Genomic DNA, 16,271 nt, shown 5'->3' with positions numbered 1-16,271 from the left:
ATTCATCTGCAATTATGGGCACCCTGGTTAACTTCTGCTGAAATGACAGTTGCAAGATTTGGAGTTGGCTATAATAGTCTCCATCTCCATTCACCCTTATGTGTTACAAGACAGTCTGCACAAGGAAACTTATCGCGGACAATGTTTTAAGAGAAGAAATAAGGTGAGATTTTAAAAATGAGAAAATATAGCTGAAAGAAAAGGAAAGTTGTCACCAGGAAAGTTACTGGAAGAATAACTCAGTGGAGAGAGGACGAGTAAAGTATGACCACAATTTTATTCAGGTAAAAACCTATTTTGGTGCTAGAACATTATATAAGCAACTACCGATCCACCCAAAATAATTGTCGTCACCAAGAGTTTTTCCAGAGAAAACAGCATGAAATGTCTGTACATAACACAACCTTACATCAGTTGCTCCAAAATGCAATTGGGGATATATATATATATATATATATATATGCAGGTTTTGGTGTCTTCGGGTGTCTTCCCGTGTAAGAGTTGGGGTGTCTAGGCGACGTTTCGACGAGGTCTCACTCGTCATCTTCAGGCTGGTGCTTTCGGCTTCTTGTTACTGGAACAGAGCAGGATCTTCCAGTAACAAGAAGCCGAAAGCACCAGCCTGAAGATGACGAGTGAGACCTCGTCGAAACGTCGCCTAGACACCCCAACTCTTACACGGGAAGACACCCGAAGACACCAAAACCTGCATTCCTGTACCCGTGAAAATCTACGAAAGCATATATATATATATATATATATATATATATATATATATATATATACCTTGTTTCCTTGTTTGTTCTCTGTTTACTAACATCACACACTCAAAACAAAAGGTCTCTGTACAAAAACAAATTAATAGCACCAATTAACCCCTGGGTTTGGAGAAACACAGGAGAGCAGACCTGGGCAAAAACATGCCCAGTGATGCTTCCCTCAATTCCTATTTCGGTGCAAAGAAAGGGGGTGGGGGCTTGTCCCGCCCCCCCAACTCAGGCCTTGCTCACCTATTTCAAGCACTCACACCTTGCCAGTCTCCACTCAGCTCTGCCAGATTACAAGACAGCCTGCAAAAGTCTGCAAATGGAGGAGACCATGCGAACTGTTGTGGCATCACTCATTGCAGCAACATCCTAGCAAGCATCAAAACACGGACCCTTGTTTACTGCAGTTAATGGCATTACTGGCATCTTATATGGAGCTATATTCCATTTTCCGGATATTGCTGCCCCCCCCAAACTGTATTGATATATCGCATACCTGTAATAATAATTAATTAATTATTATTATTATTATTATTATTATTATTATTATTATTATTATTATTATTATTATTAAGTTGATTTAGAATAAACGTCAGGCTGGCTTTTGTTTTTTGCAACTCTAACAGGACAGGATGCAATAGGGAGCGGGGAAAGAGAGCCCTCCCACACCCTCAAAGAACTTTGCACCGGAAAACCTCCTCCTTTGAAATGCACCATCACACACACACACACACACCAAAAAAATATTAGAGAGAAACACACTCAACCTGCCGGGTCGTCTTTCCTTCTGCACCGCTTGACGGGGAAGATGTGGCCAAGGCGATGGCAGGCCCTCGCTCCGCACCCACCCACCCCGCTTTTGAAAATAAAAATAAAAATGAAATTGATTACGATCTGGGGGGTGGCGGGAGCAAAGGGCAGCCGCGGCGCCTGCTCTCCTTATTCTCCCAAGCGGCCCTCGCAGCTCGGCGCCGGTCGCCCTCCTCCGGCCCGAGCCGGTTCGCCCCGGTGCTGCACGCGATTCCCCTCCCCGGCCGGCAGCATCGTCCTCGGGGGGCTGCGCGGGCGCGGGAACAAAGGACCGGCGGCGGCGGCAGCAGCAGCAGCAGCCGGCGCTCGCAGGCTGGAATAAGCCGGTCTCGGGGAAGCAGGCTCATTGCGAAGCCCCCATGGAGGACAACGGCGCGCCGCTCCCGAGCCGGGCTGTGCGTCGGGGGCGCGCCGATGGGCGGCGCGCGTGTGTGCGCGCGCGGCGGCGGCGGCGGCGCCTTTGCAAGCTCGGCAGTGACGGCCAGGCGTGCCAACTTGGCCCCGCGATCGTGGGTGCCCATGGGGAATTTTGTGGGTGCTCGAGCATACAGGGAGTTGCCACCAATGGCAGCGGGCGCCATGCAGCGTGCATGGCCCTGGCAGCAAAAATTGGTGGGTGCCCGGCCCCTTCATGGGGAATTTTGTGGGTGCTCGGGTACCCAGGGAGCTGACACTTAAAGCACTTATGGCAGCGGCTGCTTGCAAGCGCCGGAGGTGGCGGGCGAACGGGGCGGACGCTTGCACAGCTTGCAGGAGCCGTCGAGCAAACGGTCGCCGTCCGGGACCTGTTTTTCCCCGCTGCCCGGCCTTGGAAAAAGCTGCAGTCCAGGAGGCTTCTTGGGAGAAGCGAGGAGCGCGCCGCAAAGAAGGGGGCGAATATCCCAGCCATGGGTCACGCCGGGGCAGCCCTGCGCAGCGCTTCCTGCGGAGAAAGGAAAGGGGGAGAGGAGAAAAACAACAACCCAGGTTGCACTCCGGTTCTCCCTCCGTTCCCCCCCCCATCAATCTGGAGCAAGGATCTCCCCCCGCCCAGCACCGATCACCCGATCCGCCGCGATCCACTCAGGCCACCCCCACCCCAAGCACGCGCCGGTCACACACTTTGCGCACAGCCCTCGGAAGTTTCCCGTCGGTGGCGGCGCCGCTGCTTTGCCTCGCCGTGTCTCCAGACTCAGACTGGTTTCCCCGGGCAGGATGGCCGAGCGCACCTTGCAAGATGCGGCAAGGCGGGAACTAGCAGCCTGGGGCCCATTGCGGCGAGCGGAACTCCCTCTCCACGCCGGCTGCTGGTTTTGCAGAAGCGGCTACATAGGCACACCGCACCAGAGCGTGCATGTCTGCTTGCATAACAGTTTCTTGAGAGGGGAGGAATCGTGCCTCTTTCCAGAAGTGTGTGTGCAAAGAGTCCCCCCTCCACCAACCCTTTATAAAACCAAAGTTAGGTTAGGGACGCGCCCCTTGGCTTGCAATCCAGCCAGGAGCTCGGATGGTTCTGGATTCATAACGCCGATATTTGGAATCCCCTCCAAAACTGTGCCAGAGCAAGCAACCATGCGCCAGAGCAGATCTTGCCGGCTGCATAGTTCTGTTGCTCCAAAGAGGGTGTCATGTACATGAGGAAGTGTGGGTCATGCATTCCTTCAGGACAATGCCTACCCCCAGGGCCATGAGGTAAGGCGACTGTCTCAGATGACAGGATGGGGAGGGGCAGCAGATTCCAATGTTGATCTTTCTCTCTTCCTATGCCTCACTCACCCCTTCTTCCCTGGCCAGGGCAGGAGGCACCATTTTGGGGTTCACTTCAGATGCCAAAGGTTTTTGGGTGGGCCCTGGTGATTTCTTACACAGATATTAAAATGTTTCCATTTAAATGTCAAAAGAAGCCTTCCAAAGCCACTGTAAATTTTGCAGGCCAACCATCCCTGAAATCTCCTCACCTTCTTGTACGCCAGGTGATGGAGACCCCCAATGCTCTCTAGGGATTGCTGAGCTCCAATTCCCACCAGCTCCAACCGTGGTGGCCAATGATGATGGGAACTGGAGTCCAGCAGGGCCACTGGTCCTCTGCTCCTGCCACAGGCTCATCGCTTTCCCTAGCACTTAGGTTTGAAGGAGCCAAGGTGTGGCCTCACACCTGTCTAGGCTAAATTTGCAAACCAATATAAGGATGGAGGAGGGGGGGGACTAGCAGCCTTATACAGGCTGCCTTGGTATTATGATACAGCTAGCTACAGTTTAGCCTGTCCCCAGCTCCCCTCTCCGCCTGAACTGCTTACAATCACAGAAGCAGCTGTCCACAGTGTAGCAGACTAATGCTTATCACGCCTGTAGTACTGCAAATAAGTTACAGGTATGGACAGGAAGTTCAACTGACTGGCAAGGGAACAGTGCAAGTCAATCACACTTCCTGTTTGTCAGGTGTCATGAAGGGACAGAGGGTGCTTACTGGAAATATGCTGTTAAGGTGAAGGTGACTTTACACATTTTTTTAGCCTCTTTCTCCACTAACAATGGGCAATACTGAAATCAACCTGTCAACCTAGCAGTTCAAAAGCACGCCAAAAAGTGCTGGTAGATAAATAGGTGGCTCCCTCGGCCTGTAAAGCGAGATGAGCACCGCAACCCCAGAGTCCTCTGCAACTGGACTTAACTGTCAGGGGTCCTTTACCTTTTAGGGTGCCACGGCACTGATATAACCTATTGTTTTTCTTTCAGAGACCTTAACACTTTGCCCCTTTTGTAAAAACCCTGCCACCATTTTTACTGGTGCCACCACTGCTAGGTGGCCCTTGGGAAGGTCTTGAATTATCATGACTGGGGGGCACCCAACAGGATTGGTGCTTTCAACCCCTGTCCTGCCTTCAGATAGGGGGGAAAAGGAGCACACTCCCTAAGCAGATACACATTACAGTCGCAACAAGTAGGCAATTCCACCCCATAACAGTAGGGAAGTGGATATGTGTGTTTATTTAATTTTGTGCACATCACAAGGAGGTGCTACAGATAGCAACAGGTCCCTACAGAATGCTTTTAACGTAGCCTGTAGCAACATCAAATGTGCATCTGTAAAGCACACGATGCAGATTCCACATACGAACCTAAGTTTTCAGCAAACATCCCCAAACCTTAACTCTGCTGAAAAAGCAGAAGAAATTCTCGGTACTGTATAGAACTTTGTGATGTATCTTCCAGACTCAAAGGAAACAATTGAACCACTCTTCAAGATGCAAAGATCATTTGCATGTAAGAACTTCACATCTCTTCAGTGAAAGTTGAGTGCTTCCTAGTTTTCTGGGATATGATATCTTCATTTTTAACTCTGTTGCAATATACAATGCAAATAAGAAGGGAAATAACACAGGCAGAATTAAATGAAATTAGGAAAGTCTCAAAAACTGGATTACATTCACCTGGGAGGACAATCAGACCTGATGTAACAACTGAATCAACAGGGTTGTTAATTAATGACTGCAAACTGAAAACAACTGAAATTATAAACAAATGCTTGGACACCGTAATTGCAAGTTTTCACAATGCAATAATAATGTTACATCTTATCCAAGCTCTCTTATATGACTAAAAGAGGTCCACTGCAAATGGTTGCAGTGGCATTTGCTGCCTTATAAACCAAGTATTTCCCAGCGATTGCAACAGGTACGCTCTTGTACGTGTATACGAGAAATAAACTTAATAAGCAGCTTGTGGTGTTTAGGCTACAACACTCCTAAACCTGAAAGGCTATAGAAGCCTTCTTGATTTACACCATCATTAAAAGAAGTACATGGCTGAAACCTGTCCTGGAGGAAACCGCGCCCAACCACGATGCTTTGAAAAGGTATTTTCACCCAGACTCAGAAAATAACTTGGTTCATTCCAAACCAAATTGAGCCTGGTTGCAGTCCAAGGGAGCTTCCAAACCCCAGCAGCAAGGAGGGAGGGGGTGTCCCTCTCACCCTCCACTCACTGGCATATCCCAAAGCCTAAAAGGGAGCGGGTGGCGCTGTGGTCTAAACCACTGAGCCTCTTGGGCTTGCCGATCGGAAGGTCAGCAGTTTGAATCCGTGCAACAGTGTGAGCTACTGTTGCTCTGTCCCAGCTCCTGCCAACCTAGCAGTTCAAAAGCACCCCTCTATACAAGATTGGATCCAAAAACTGACAGAATATGCTAAATTAGATGGTTTATCGGAAAAGATAAAGAATCAATCAAAACAGGAATTTGTTTCTAAATGGGAGGTTTTTAAAGAATATCTGAAAAATAAATATAGTAGTTTAAATTCTGTTGCAGCATTCAAGGAACTTCAGTAATAGTTGCTAGGTAGATAGAAGAAATTAGATTTATTGAGAATAAGTTTAATTATGAAAATGTGTATTGGCAATAAGTAATATGAATTTGAAATATGGAATAGACGGACTATATTTTTTGGGGGGGGGAGAAGGAATTCCTATGCCCCACAAATAACCCAGAGATGCATTTTAAATAAAAGCACACATTCTACTCATGTAAAAACAAGCTGATTCCTGGACCACCATGGGCCGAATTAAGAAGGCAATTGGGCCAGATCCAGCCCCTGGGCCTTAGTTTGCCTACCCATGGTGTATGACCTCAGGGAAACCTTTACCTTGCCAGTACTGAAGGGGAAATGTCCAGGGTAGGGGAGAGGAGATGGAGGAAGAGGGCTGAGAAGGGGGCAGGGGAAGCCCCAGAACTCAAGTGCCACTCAGTTATTCCCATCAGCCTGTTCCCTTGACTCCCAGCTGAGTCCCCATGACTAACAGCCTTTGTACAGATGAGCCAGCCTCTCCATGAGTAAGGATCTCATGAGCACTGACAAGGAAGGAAAGAGCTCCATGCTCTTCTCCTGGCAGACCCAAATATAGCATGCCAGAAAGAAAGAAGGTGGGAATAATCCCTTTCCCTCCAACCAAGTTCAGAAGGGATCAGAGCTTACTCTGCCTGGGGGGGGGGTGTCACTAAATCTGGTGCCCCAGAATAGGAGCGTTCGATATTTTTTAAAGGAAGTCTATATGTAGTTCTCCTAGAAATATGGTTATTATGGAACAGAAGGTCAGGTACCTCCTAAGAGATTTCTGTGAAATGTGAGTGAATGTTGTGTGACTACCATGAATATTTTTTCTGGTACTGAGGAATGTTCCCTGTTGTTTTAAGCAGCAGCAGCGTGTGTGTGTGTGTCCACAATTAGGACCGGCAGGACATAGATGACTTCCCAAAATTGGCATAAGGTTGTTGGGGGTAGCTGCCTCGTTTATTTTGTGTTAAGCTACAACACACACACACACACACACACCAGCTATTTTGTGACTGGCGCCCCAACACTCAAAATTAAAAATGTGCTCACTGGTCCAAAAAGGTTGGCAAGCCCTGCTCTACCTCCTTCCTGGCACTGAATGTATGAAAGAAGCAAGCCTTTAATTGCACAGCAATCTCTTCTTGTATGCATCATTGCATTTATCCAGGTGTAAATCCCATGTTGTAATTCATGACAATAAAGCAGGCCAGCTGCCAATATGGAGTTTGAATGAATGCAAAAAAGGAAAGTAGTGCGTGTTGCTTGTACAGACAAACTCAGCTGAGCAAGTTGCACACCAGCTTTGTATGCATCATCATTCTAAGATTAACTCGTCTCTACATTGTTATCCTTGCTTTCCTCAGCTGCATTTGCACCTTTTCTGTGCAAGCACTAAGAAGGTACACTCAAACAATGATGGGGTTGACTCTCCCTTGAACAGTGTTAGAAATTAGCCAGGCGCATTTTGCAACTGGAGCGGGTCCAGTTGCGACCATGTGGAGATCTCTGGATGCCAGAAGGACAACTGGGTAAAGCAAAATGTAACTTGGAGAAGGATCTGAAATATTTTCCTTGCAGCTTGAATTTGTTTTATTCTGGATTGTTTTATTTAAGGTTTCAATGTCTTGTAAACAGCCTTGAGATTTGTTCTTTAGAGCGGTATAGAAGTGAAATGAATAATAATAAACCCCACTGTAAAAAAAAAAAGGCGCCTAGATATTCCATTGTGGTGACTATAAGTTTAAGGTGCCATTTGGCGATTAGGTTATACAGTGGTACCTCGGGTTAAGAACTTAATTCGTTCTGGAGGTCAGTCCTTAACCTGAAGCTGTTCTTAACCTGAGACACCACTTTAGCTAATGGGGCCTCCTGCTGCCACTGCCACACAATTTCTGTTCTCATCCTGAAGCAAAGTTCTTAACCCGAGGTACTGTTTCTGGGTTAGCGGAGTCTGTAACCTGAAGCATCTGTAACCTGAGGTACCACTGTATATCTGAATTTCTAACACTGCGGTCTTGAATCAACACGGAAGGTGTTTTGCATAAACTAATTCCCAGCCATTTTGTGGCGAGCGGGTGGGAATAGGCCAATGGTCACAACTGGTACAAAATATCAAAAGGGCTGTTGCCCGGAGCAAGATTAATTTCTCCTACTCCGGAGGCTAGGATGCAAACCAATAGATTCAAGTTACAAGGAAGGAGATTCCGACTTAACTTCAGGAAGAACTTTGTGATGGTAAGAGCTGTTTGAGAGGGGAACAGACTTCCTTGGGAGGTTGCGAGCTCTCCTTCCTTGGAGGTTTTTAAGCAGAGGTTGGCTGGCCATCTGCCATGGATGCTTGAGTCAAGATTCCTGCATTGCAGGGAGTTGGACTGGATGACCCCGAGGGTCCCTTCCATCCTATGACAAGTGCATCAGTTATATTTTTATGCTGAATCTCCAGCTGTCATGACAGAAGCACATGGAAGAGGTGAACCATCATTGATCTCTTCGATTATTGCCATGAGACATATCTAAGAATGCATCAAGCATAAGTTCATTCATCAACGATAACAGTTTTGTTGCTGTCTCCTTTTCTACCTTTTCTGTTGTATCCAATGAAATGAGGACTTTCTAAGCCCTTTCATAGCTGGCAAATGACTTCACATTTGCATTCCTGGAAAATGAGGCAAGACCCACTAAAATGTTTTCACAGTAAGAGATCCAGTTAGTTTGCAAGAGCTGTCACAGAGATAGACTGGAATGTGTTTTTAGATGGCAGCCCAACGTTTAGCTATACATTTGTACATCTAGAGTTTTTCTCCCCGTTTTAAGCAATCTCAACTTTCTTGATGTGTTTTTGACCACAATGTTTCTTGAAGGACAAATGTGATCCAAGAAGAAAACCATACCTTCGGTACATCTTTGTGACTGCTCTCAAAGTGACTTTTCTGTTTATGTCCCTGAATGAATAACTTCCATATCTGCAGCACAGACCACCTTAGTCCCAAGTAGGGTGGAAAAGCTGTCGTCTTGCCTGCTGTCAGCTATGTCTAAAAAATCCAATTATTGTTTGAAAGGCATACTAACAACTTGAAAAAGACAGTTGGCGAATTGCACCAAAAATTCATGAACTTAGGGTTTTTAAAATATCCATGACATTTCTTTTGTCTTGTTTCAGATATTTTGATTGACAACTGTTTCACCACCTAACACAATGTCAATCTCATTCAGCTGAACACAACACAAGGGAAAGAATGAGAGGGAGAGGGGGGCGGGTGGCCAAAACATGACTGACAGAGTTCCATGGCTTTGGAAGAAAACATTCATCTACAGTCACACAATTTACAATCATTGACGACGTGCATGACTTTCCAGGAGCCTTAAAGAATGTGGATTTGTCATGTTTGTTGATCAAGCCATCAGTGTAACAGAAAGCAAGCAACGGTGTGTCAGAAGGTAACTGAGCATTAGTGACAGAGCCTTTTCTGCAACATATAGGATTCTTTCCATTTGGTGTCTCCCAACTGCTTTCTACAAGACTCCTTGCCGCCGCCGCCACCTCCCCCCAACCTTTTTTCATCACCTTCCACCCTTCAAAGCAAAAGCTGACAACTTCTATCCTACGGTGGGCTTTAAAACTGCTACAGTGGTGCCTCGCAAGATGAAATTAATTCGTTCCACGAGTTTTTTCGTCTAGCGAATTTTTCGTCTTGCGAAGCATGGTGTCGGAAAAATTTTGGAAAAGCTTCAAAAAATCACCAAAAACCTCAAAAAAGGCTACCACACCGCGTTCTATGAGTTGCTCCTCGAAGTCAAGTCGCAACTGTATTAACGGTGTTAAGAAAAAGGAAACAAACTTGCAAGACGTTTTCGTCTTGCGAAGCAAGCCCATAGGGAAATTCGTCTTGCGAAGCAGCTCAAAAACCGCAAAACCCTTTCGTCTAGCGAGTTTTTCGTCTTGCGAGGCATTCGTCTTGCGGGGCACCACTGTATCTATTGCACACTCGGGCCTAAACCTGTGTCTGTGCTATAACATTTCAAACTATGAGAAGGTGGGGGCGCTAGCCTATGTGAATTCACCTCCATATGAAAATTTCGTACACAGGACACTAGCGCCATGTTCAAGCATTTGCCCCAAAATGCAGTTTAAAAGTGGGCGTGGGGCCAAGAGCACACACACAAGCCTGACTCCCATATACACCCCCCCATAGGCATCAGGCTCAACCTTCTCATGTTGCGCAGGGAGGGTCTAGGGACTGAGTAGACAGAAACTTCACACACAGAGAGAGAGAGACAGAGAGAGAGACATATATATGCTCAGGTGAACATCTCAACAGGGCTACAATGTCAGGGTGAAGGGCTCTAGTCCAGCTTTCTCCCTAAATGCTAAATTTTCTATGTTTTGTAGGGGGTGCATTCTATCATGTCATCCCTTACTTGAAGACTGAAGTGCCGTATTTTTCGCTCCATTTTTCGCACTTTTTTCTTCCTAAAAAGTAAGGGGAAATGTCTGTGTGTCTTATGGAGCGAATGTGTGGTTCCTGGAGCCGAATTGCCCAGGGCAAAAAGCAGATCGTGCTTTTTTAAAAAAAAGAAAGAAAAAAGAGGGAAGTGGGTGTTGAAGCAAAGCCGCTGATCGGCAAGTGATCGGGAGGGAGATAAGGGACGCTAGCAATAAAGGAGGCTGCCTGGGAGCGGGGAGGTAAAGACAGCTAACTTGCAAGGAAAGGAGACAGGAAGACTAAAGCAATGAGGAGAGAAATTAGAAGAAAAGGAGGAGCAAAAAACTGCTCCAGCTAAGGAAACTATGGCAAACAAGAGGGAAGGGAGTGTTGAAAGGAAGCAGCTGATCGGCAAGCGATCAGGAAGAGAGATAAGGAACGCCACAATGGCACAAAAACGTGGTTACAAAACACGGATCCACATGGATCCTCAGGATTTTTGCATTGGGCTACCCCAAACTTACTGTCAAATCACATGTCTGTGGCCACAGCATGAACCACAAAAATCATACATCCACCGTTTCATTCAGAATATTTTTTTCTTGTTTTCCTCCTCTAAAAACTAGGTGCCCCTTATGGTCAGGTGCGTCTTATGGAGTGAAAAATATGGTAGTTATGTAGTTAAGAATCACAAAGTTCTTGGGAGGAAATTCCTGGTTACAGTCATATGCAGAGGTTGCCCAGAAGGAACAGACAGTCTTTGTCCATACTTTGTCCGGGGCACCTTGGGTGCTGTTTGTCATTGCAGTTGCATCCTTTGTTTTCCTTCTTTGGGGCGTGAGGCTGAAGTTGTCAGGATTCATATCTGTTTAGCCAACAAGGATGTAAGTAGACTGGTTCTTATGTAATGGCTCCGAGTCCACATTTGTCGCGCTGAGAGTGTGAGTGAATATTGTAATCCCTCTCCGCCTACTTGCAGCATCAGCGTTCTGTGTTTCTTTCAGGGTCAACTGGATTCCACGGAAAGTTTGGGAAGTTCTTACATGTTCTTTAGGTTGTAAAAGAGGCTTGTGGAATTCACCTTCACTTCCTGGGTGAGATTCCTCCGTTTTCAAGCATGTTGCTGCAACGTTTCGCTCGTCATCTTGCATTACGTTAGCTAAATGCACATTTAAAATACCCGGGTGGGCGGGGAGTGGAGCTGAAATCTAGTCTGGTCTTTGTTCCAAGGGCAGAGAAGATGCAGAAGAGACCCAGGCAGAAGATGAAGCCAACATCAATATTATGCCTTATGATCCAGGAAGTCCCCCTCCCCACCAAAAAAAACCACAATCAGACTTTCTTTTTTAAGTACCATACTTTCCCATCTATAAGACTATGTTTTTTTACTCTAAAATAATGTTCAAAATCTGGGCTCGTCTTATACATGGATAGTCTCTCCCCCCATTTTCTTAAATCAGAGTCCCCAAAAATAGGGGATGTCTTATACATGGGGGCGACTTATAGATGGAAAAATATGGTATGTTAGAGCACATTTTGTTGTTATCATCATCATAAGGATGATGATATCCAGTGTGTACTAATGCTGTACAAACATAACTTCTTTTTTAAAAAATCCCAATCCATATGATTGGCAATCTAAAAGAAGAAGGAAGTTAAGAAAGAAAAAAAGGAGAATTGTACTAGGGAGAATGAAAAGAAAAGAGAGAAGAGTTAATATATTTTAGGAGTAGGGCGGGGTTTTTTAAATAGAACATCAAGAACGAAATGCAACAGAAAGAATATGCATTTTTAATAATTTCTTAAAGCAAGGCAAAAATAAAAGAGGCAGCAAGGTGAATATCAGAGGGAGAAGCAGGGAGATTTCCACACAAGAGAGAAGGCAGGGAGACAGAAACAGCCCAAGATAGTGGTGGTTTAATAAGATTAGTGCCTGATGAACAGATATAGAAGCAAGAACATAAAGAGCCTTAAAAGGTTAAAATAAGAAGTTTAAACTTGATACGAAACAATAGGGAAGCAGCGAAGTAAACATACGAATAGGATCAGAGAACATGAGTAGAAAAGTTGTGGTCCTATTGTTTATTCATATAGCGTCATCTATGTACATAATGCAGTACAGAGAATGGGTTTGATGGATTCCTACGCAAAGGAGCTTACAATCCGAAATAGACGCAGGGGAGCAAGAAAGGAACAGAGGAAACTAAGACAGGCATAACAGATTTAAGCCAAAAGTTAGGAAGACTGGTGAGCAAAACTTTGAAATAATTTCCCTTTTTTGTTTGTTTGTTTGTTTGAGCCACGTACCATAAAATGTATAAACGTGTGGCCAGTGTTTTTTTCTGGGGGGACGCAGGGGTACGTATACCCCTAAACATTTTGTGAATCTTTGTACTTTTGTCCATTTATTGTATTTATTTTCCCCGATTTGAACTATAAAATGGTGATTTTCTTGAATCAAAATGAGAGTGCCCCTAAACGTTTTTTTTGGGGGGGGAAGCACTGTGTGTGGCATTTTGCGGGTGTCCATTTGGGGCAAATTCCAGTAGAATTGGGTCAGGATGCATTTCCACACAAAACAATACCGATGTTGATGAGACATAAATCAAAGATACTTCATGGCAGTGATGGACGGAGTATTCACAAGCTTGTTTTTACAAATATTTATAAAGGGCTGTTTGCGCTGAGACTTTCAGAGCACTGCACAATTTAAAAGCACAAACATTATTTTAAAAACAGAAGTATAACCAAAAACCGACAGAAAAACCCCAGCGTAAAACCCCGCCGATCCAAGAACTTGCACTAAAACGCTTCGGCAAATTAAAAGCAAACAAACAGAGAGTTGCCACCAGGCGAGCCACCCTGGGGAAGGCATTCAACTACTGGGGTCCCACTGCAGAGAAGGCCCTGTCCAAACTGCCACTCACCTCACATCAGAAGAGAAGGCGACATGGAGAAGACACCCTGGGCAGTAGTCTAAGGTTCACATCTCTCGGATAAGTGTACAAATGCTCATCTGATGCAATGACTGTAAAAACGTGTGCATTGTGGGAAGAACATGAATGTGTCACGAGCTCTTGCTCTGCTAAGAGGCATGTCTTACAAACCCCTCAGTGGTGCTGAAGTCCAAGTACATTTTTCTACAAGGCCTCCTGGAAATGGCCAAAGGTCACCATTCAGAGAAGCCGGAGAGGGGAGTTAAGAGGTCAACCTCGTAAAGTTATAGAATTGCTACCAACTGAAATCCTTGGTTCAAATCACACACACTCGAAGGAAGACTAAACAAATTGTTCCCAAGTATTTGCTTATATATACTGTATTTTTTGCTCTATAAGGCATACCAGACTACAAGACGCACCTCGTTTTTGGAGGAGGAAAACAAGGAAAAAAATATTCTGAATCTCAGAAGCCAGAACGGCAAGAGGGATTGCTGTGGAGTGAAAGCAGCAATCCCTCTTGCTGTTCTGGCTTCTGGGATAGCTGCGCAGCCTGCATTCATTCCATAAGACGCACACACATTTCCCCTTACTTTTTAGGAGGGAAAAAGTGAGTCTTATAGAGCAAAAAATATGGTAATACTTTTTCTGAGCAAAGTACTTTGGGTCAGAGAAATTCTCTCCTGCTCACCGCAGTGCTTACTATTAATACTAAAAGCGGCTGGCTTTGCACAAACTACTGATTCAAGTAATTCCCAGAAAGTAGAAGGCGGTTTCCAAAAGGTATATTAAGGAAATCTGATTCCTATGTATCTCCAGGTGTAATCTGAGCAACTACTAAAAAGGGAGTTTCCTTCCTCGTTCTTCTCGTGTGCCAAGAACTTAAATGCAAAGTGGAAATCGAGTATTTCGCTATTCAGAACCGTTTATTTAAGGACATCCCACTAGATAAACAAGCAATAGTAAATCTCATTCCACACTCAACTGGTTTTGAAACAAAAACACCTTGTGTTGTGGGGCGGAAGGCCGATGCATTACATAAACACCGCGGAGAGTTTGCTTTTTAAAAGCATCTCAATTGTTTGTGGGTTCTGCGGGTGGAGACGCAGTTTGCAAGCCGTGGCCTATTGTGGAGATCTTGTGGGTTTCTGCATACCACCAATTTATTTTGGGGTGAGGGCAGTGGATAAAATGGGACAATGCCATGATGAGAAATACATGTAGGAAAATAAAATAATCTGATGTGTCTAGTGGGTTGCTGAACCTGACTAGTCCCCTGTGTGGAGACCGCCGTTGTGCATAGCAATTAAAGAGAGGCTCCATGTGGCAGCCACACTGCGTGTGCCTCAGGCCATAGAAAGCTTCTCTCCCCCCCCCATGAGATATGTACAAAATTAAAACAGAAAGGTATTTTTGAGGGAGGGCGGTGGTTGCTTTGGACGTGGGTAAATCACCTGACTCAGAAGAAAACACAAAATGGCTAGGTCAGGGAGTCAGCTGTGCCATCGCCGTACACCAGTATTTAGCTATACTGTGGTACCTTGGTTCTCAAACACCTTGGTACTCAAACTCTTTGGTTCTCAAACGTCTTAAAACCCAGAAGTAAGTATTACAGTTTTTGAACGTTTTTCAGAAGCCAAACGTCCAATGCAGCTGTCGGCTATTGTTTCCGGGGCACCTGCACCAATCAGGAGCTGCACCTTGGTTTTCGAACATTTTGGAAGTCAAACGGACTTCCAGAACGGATTAAGTTTGACGCTTTTGTTTTTGAGGCTTTTTCGGTTAATTTGTTTTTGTGACTGTGTGGAACCCAGCTCAGCTACTGATTGATTGTGTGACTGCGGAAATAGATAAAAGCCCCTCATCCAAACAATGACTAGCATCAGTGCAGGGAAGAATTTTTTTTATTTTTATCATATACAATACTGCCTTATTTATTTTATAGTACAGTACATTGATTATTGTTTTCATTTTATGGATCAAGGGTCTCGTTAGATAGTAAAATCCATGTTAAATTGCTGCTTTAGGAGTTGTTTTTAAAAGTCTGGAACGGATACTTTCTATAGGAAAACGTGCCTTGGTTTTGGAACGCTTTGGTTTTGGAACGGACTTCCGGAACGGATTAAGTTTGAGAACCAAGGTACCACTGTATGCATCTTCTAAACTGAAACATGGGAGTAGTACACACCGTATCAAAAATATAGGTTGTAATGGGACAGGTCTAATATCGCCCACAGAACCACACATAACTGCATTGCTGGATCGGACTAAAGACCCAGCAGAGACCAGCCACACCAGCTGGGAAGTCCGCAAGCAGAGAGAGCGCGACCAAAGATTAATATGCCACCACCAATTTAAGGAGCGGAATAGGGCAGTTTGCAATCTAAAACCCAACGCAGGAGAAACCGAGGGGAAAGGAGGCATGGGTAAAAGGGAAAGGACGTGCAGTTGTTTCGCAGTTATATGGGCTTGTTCACAGGCATAAAAAATGCAGCACGGCTTGGGAACTGGGGAGCTGTGCCAAAGGCTTTATACAAAAGGTTAAAATTGGAGGAGGGATTTGAAGGAAGCAGCAGTCCCATTTAAGAGCCAGCGAAGAAGAAAGGTCAGAGTCGTTTGAGGGAGCAGCCATCCTGTGGTATTTGCCTCCAGCAAGTGGCATTCAGAAAAACGCTGCCTCTGGAAAAAGGAGGCTCCATTCACTTCTCGTGGCTAGTAGCTGCCACTAGACTTATCCTCTAAGAATTTCATTTAGAAGCCATCAACGCAAAGGGCCGTCGCAACATCCCAATGCAATAAATTTTGCAAAGTAAGCGTGTGCATAATTACATGGCAGGCTGCTCTTTTTCAGCCACCCCGGGTTCCTTTCCTCTGTCACGGTACTATGATTGCCTTTCGCTTGAAAATCATCTTTGGACCCATTCCCTTTCACAAGTCTACCTTATCTGATCTCACCTGCAGTAGAGACAACAGATGCTAGCACACAGAATCAAAGAGCTGGAAGGGATGGCAAAGGTCATCTAAGTC

The 16,271-nt window shown here is 45.3% G+C and overlaps 1 protein-coding gene across 7 annotated transcripts in view; it reads right to left on the bottom strand.

Annotated features, from left to right (window-relative positions):
- The window catches only part of LRRC8D (leucine rich repeat containing 8 VRAC subunit D), a 72,096-nt gene that overhangs the window by 39,336 nt on the left and 16,489 nt on the right, over positions 1 to 16,271 (bottom strand). Inside the window, exons 1-2 of one of the 7 annotated variants that reach the window (XM_083511043.1) lie at positions 2,679 to 2,882; positions 1,535 to 2,499 (exon numbers count right to left, since the gene is read on the bottom strand). The exons of 1 other annotated variant lie outside the window; for it this stretch is intronic. The gene's annotated coding sequence lies outside the window, so the exon portion shown is untranslated. Of the gene's footprint in view, positions 1 to 1,529; positions 2,589 to 2,678; positions 2,883 to 16,271 lie in introns of those variants that run through there. 5 more of the 7 variants (XM_083511047.1, XM_083511042.1, XM_083511044.1 and 2 more) reach the window with 5 other exon arrangements.

Source organism: Podarcis liolepis (assembly GCF_965112155.1).
Source record: "Podarcis liolepis genome assembly, chromosome: 6".
NCBI classification, from domain to species: Eukaryota; Metazoa; Chordata; class Lepidosauria; order Squamata; family Lacertidae; genus Podarcis; species Podarcis liolepis.
This window is presented reverse-complemented; position numbering and strand designations above follow the sequence as displayed.